A 4,961-nucleotide genomic window follows, 5' to 3' on the forward strand; every position below is an offset into this window, starting at 1 on the left:
AGGGAAGGGAAGGGAAGGGAAGGGAAGGGAAGGGAAGGGAAGGGAAGGGAAGGGAAGGGAAGGGAAGGGAAGGACATTCATGAGATTGAATAGAAGAGTTTTCTTCTTTGCAAGGATTCACCTGTCCTGTTCCTCTGCTGAGAGTCTTGACATGGACAAATCACAATTTTTGCAGAGATAATACATTCTTTCAAAAATTTTAATGGAATGAAATTCTTCTTGTTCACGTATCTTTTACATTACTCTTTGCACAAATATTTCTATTTTTTGATGGATTTTTAAAATGGATGGATGTTTTTAATTTGTATGAATGTCCTAAAGTTTCTTAATATTCATGTTGTTCTCCCTAAGCTATTTGGCTCCTACCATTTAGATGTTGGTGCATTTTAATGTTTCTGCTCCTGTTCAGCTTACAAACATTTTGAGGAAAGCAGTCCTGATGAGAGAAGCTATACACTAGTAAATGTCAAGTATTTATAAAAAAAAACCAGCTCTCCAACTTTAATTATATTTCAAAATTAGATGCTAGTGTGTAAGATCTCTGAAAAAAGCAAAAGTTTTTTTCACTGGTATACTTTCAGATGCAGTTTTGTGCCACAGAAGTAGTTTTGAGCCATCTCTCATACTCTCCCCTAACTAAACTGACATACCTGTATTTCATGTGAGCAGAAATAAATACCTGATCTTCTCAATTAACCAATATTTTCCCAATTCCCCAGCAATACTGCTACCACTAGGAAGTGGCTTTGTTATTCTACAAAGTTTCTTTTTTTTTTTTTTTCAGAAGATCAAGACTAGATATTTTGTGTATATGTTTATATAATAAATATGTTCTTGTGTGCTATCCACACAGTGCACAAATTTTCTTTGGGAATGTAGATGCGATGTAGATGCAAGTGCCATTTATTATCCCTCTCAGACCTCACAATGCATCAGACTATTATACTAAGGAGAGGATTGCTTTCTGTACTAACCACACATTGATTTCACATGAAAAATAAAAATTGCATTGGAAGTCTAGATTTTAAAGATGATGATTAAACTTTTAAAAACTAAAATGTCTGTGCAGCACTTCCTGTTACTCTCAAAATGACTTATAGTCCTATTCTCTTCTAGAAAAATTGTTTCACAGATGAATGTCATCAAAAGGCTATGGTCTATACCATTTTAAACTAAGTGCCTCCCTTTCTAGCTTTTTTCCTGTAAATTCCAAAATGAAATGACAGGTAGTGTTTTGATGTGGAAAGTAGTCCCAATTTATGTAATTCCTTATCCCATTAGTTTTTTCAAGTACAAATATCCTACCAAGATGAAAAATTAATTAGTCCTACCTAGAGTATTTAGATAGAAGTAAAATATCAGTAGTGACTATTACACTCCTATAAAATCTCTGTGACAGCAGCTCCCAAAGTAGGTACATAACACACAAGCCATTTTTCTCAATACAGAAGTAAAAGCTGCTCATGGTCATGGTCATTAGTAACTACTACTACTAATGGTGGCTGTTGTACATAAAAAAATTACAGAGTTTTTCTCTAAAGTCTCTTCTTAGTGTGAAGGAAATATTTTTAGTTATGGAACTGTAGAAACTATTTCTTTATTCCAAAATGTTTAGAATTATCACAGGTTTCTTTAAATAAATTATTTGAAAATAATTTCTATCTGGTGCAACTTTCATTTAGCAATCTGAGAGATTCATTACTACGTAACTAGAAAACTTGCAATTTAGGTGCAACAAAACCATTTACTTATGCATCTAAAATGCCATAATAGTAGTAGATCATTATATTAATTGGAAAGCTACCTGGTAATCTAGTACACTTCAGTGGTTTCTTTACAAATCCGCTAAATGCAAAGAAAATTTTGCAAAGCTTTCTAAGTAGATTTCATAAAAGACCATCCTAACCATTTTCCTAAAATATTTTCCTTTTTACCCTTAGGAACATCATGGAAGAAACTCTAATTTAGGTGCTAAAACTAGAACAAAGAATGTCACTGAATGATATACACAGAGAGAACAATGGGCTGTTTTTTTCCTAGCACACTTACGAGGTTTCATATAAGTTCTTCAGAAAACTTAAAATAGTGTGTTAGCTCCATACCTTTAGTGTCCCTGAATATCTCTGTGAAATAACTAATAGATTCAAAGACACCAGTAGTATTGCATGCCTGAAATGCAGTAGAGGGAAAAAAAGACCACGTAAATTTGATCCAAATTACTGAATTTAGCTTCATTGTGAGCAAATCAAGATGACAAGGTACTGTCAATTCATTAAAAAAGGTCATAGTTTTGACAGGTTTAACTCAACCTACAGTAATCTGATCAGCCTTCAAAGTGTAGAAAATCTGAAGCTGACTTGGCTTTATCTGTTTTGGCACTGTTTATTATTAATGATGTGAACTTTGAACATATAAGGCAATTTTCATCATATGCTAGCAAGCAATCTCATAATGTCTCCTTGTCAATGACACTCTAGGTTTTTAATCCTTCTCAAAATGAATGTTTTTGTCCCACTAGAACTTGTAATGAATTAAAAAAAGAATAATTAGCAGTTATTATTAGCAACAATTTGTCATTGACAAATTCTTAATGCTTAAAAACATAGAGGCTTCTAGCAAGAGAATAAATTCATTAATTTTCAAAATCAGTACAATTCAAAGTGACTGAAAAGTCACACAAAATGCACTGTCTCAAAATCCTCTTATATTAAGTTTATAATGAACCTACATTGGGGTTCACATTTTTTCCCATTTACATATTGCATCTTAACTGCAAAATCCCTACCTGTCCTTTAACTCTGCACAGAAGTAAAACTGAGAATGTAACTGCCTTCTAAGAGGGTTCTTATTGCTGTAACATATTGATGTGTTTACATGATTCCATCCCTGGAGACAGGCTATCCTGTCTTTCATAATTGTTGTGTAAGCAGAAACAAGAAAAACTTTCTGAGAGCTCATCTTCAGAACTGAAAATGTAAAAACATTATTTTTTTTAAATAGAAAAATGAAAGTTTTTCTTAGGTAGCTAATAGAGAATACACTACAGCATGGGAAATGAAGGTTTGTTGAAGCAAGGTTTGTCCAGGTTATGGCCAATAAATCTCTTTTACAGTGTTCAATCTTATGACAGCTGCACTCTATGCAACAGCCATTCACAGTGTTTTCAGTTGTTCCCTGACTGTGATAAGGTTTTGGTAATAGATTTGGAACTCAGACTATTTCTAAAAAAATTAATTGGAACAGTCACCTCCTTTATGTATTAAAGCCAAATGTAAAAGACATTCTTCTGACATCACTTTTCTGTGCCTGAAAAACATCAGTAGTTACAATCCTTCTGAATGCTGTTGCATGGACAGTCACCAAGTTGCTGATCCAGCCTGTGGATCCCTTGTGCTTCTAAAATGAGTGAACCTTAGCAATGCTCAAGATCTTGAATTTGTGGCTGTCCTAACAGGTATGGCCACAGTTGTAAAACCATGTCTCATGCAGGACAGTGTAAACTCCAAAACTGTCTAGAACTTAATGTGCTCCCTTAACAGAATCTCTACCATGCTAGGACTGCAGATGATATTATTTTATGATTGGTGAAGAAACTAGTATCACAAAGATAAAAAAAAATCAATAATATAAAGTTTTAGAAAGATAGACAAAACATTTTTTTAGTCATTGCGCAAGTAGAGAAGAGTAGACCTCAGGCCTACTGGACCAGATCAGCTATGCCACGTAGAGATTTCAGAACTCTGCTCTTTTATTCTTCCTATTCTGTCTAGTTAATTTTTTATTTGTCAGTAAATGCTTCCCTCTATAAAGTTTTTCTTCTGGTACTTTGTATTAACAGGCCATGTCTTGTGGTTTCTAACAGTAGTGGGGCAATGCTACTGTGTCACACATGGTTTCTAGGGCCCATTCAGAGCAGGGATGGCAACCCAACAGATACATCCTCTCACCTTAATCTCTTGGATGACCCAGAGACATGTAAATATCCTTACAGATATACTCTTCCAGATGTTTTTTAAAAAGAAAATGAAAGTTAAATTCCAAACCAAGCTCAAGTTTTTCTGGCTGGAAAGAATATGTGTGAATTAATCACAGTTCAGCAAAAGAAATGAATGAGACTTTGATCTATAGCTACCTTTGAATCTTGTTTAAGGGATAGTGGCATTAAGTTGTTTGCTGGAGCTACATAATATAATTAATTTGTATAACTTATTTTTAGAGGCAAAAATAATTGATTTTTGGAGAAAAAAAAAGAAAGCAAAAAGGATTAAATTTAAAAGTTGTTTTCCGGTGCTTGTAATCTCATCTAAGACATTCCACACTTTGTAATGAAGTAATGTCTACCTCTGATTCACCTGGTTAATTTGTACCATAAAGGAAAACAGAAGCATGAGACAAACTATTGGAACATTCAAAGAATATGGGAGAATAATACAGAATGGCAATACAGTTTTTCCTTTAAAATCTTACGATAGAACTACTTGTCAGGTGTAAAATTTCATTGAGGTCAACCTGCTCTTCCTAAAAGTATGAGAGGAAAATTTTCAATCCAACATTCCTGACACCTTTACTAATTAACCCCTTCCTGCTTTTCGATCATTAAATCCCAGAAAAGCTTTGTTCTATTTTAATGTAAATGAAATTTGTTTATTAGACTGGCTGACTGTAATGTATTTATGGTGTTATCTTTTAAAATGGGTTCAAACCCAGGTGTTTAAAGTCTTTCAGAAATGCCAAGACTTAAACAACAGACTGTATTCCCTTGACATGAACCACATTAGCATCACTGATTATTTTACTGAATAGAAGAAATTAGAAAGATGAGGCAAGGCAGTCCTCTGACTAAAAACAATACAGCCTGCCCCCTTGAATTCCAATATCCTTTTTTCAGATTTCTTATTTTGTTACACAACGGACTTCATTTAGAAAAAAACAGTTTGTTATTTTCAAATAGTAAAAAGTTT

The 4,961-nt window shown here is 33.7% G+C and overlaps 1 long non-coding RNA gene across 1 annotated transcript; it reads right to left on the minus strand.

Moving 5' to 3' along the window:
• Nucleotides 1-298: 298 nt before the first annotated feature.
• Nucleotides 299-2,939, minus strand: LOC137476637 (uncharacterized). The gene is made up of 3 exons (XR_011000483.1): nt 2,786-2,939; nt 2,103-2,169; nt 299-436 (listed from the first exon to the last, which is right to left on the minus strand). It is a non-coding gene; the product is annotated as an uncharacterized lncRNA (long non-coding RNA).
• Between the last annotated feature and the right edge of the window lie 2,022 nt (nt 2,940-4,961).

The sequence above is a fragment of the Anomalospiza imberbis genome, chromosome 6 (genome assembly GCF_031753505.1).
Source record: "Anomalospiza imberbis isolate Cuckoo-Finch-1a 21T00152 chromosome 6, ASM3175350v1, whole genome shotgun sequence".
Lineage (NCBI taxonomy): Eukaryota > Metazoa > Chordata > Aves > Passeriformes > Viduidae > Anomalospiza > Anomalospiza imberbis.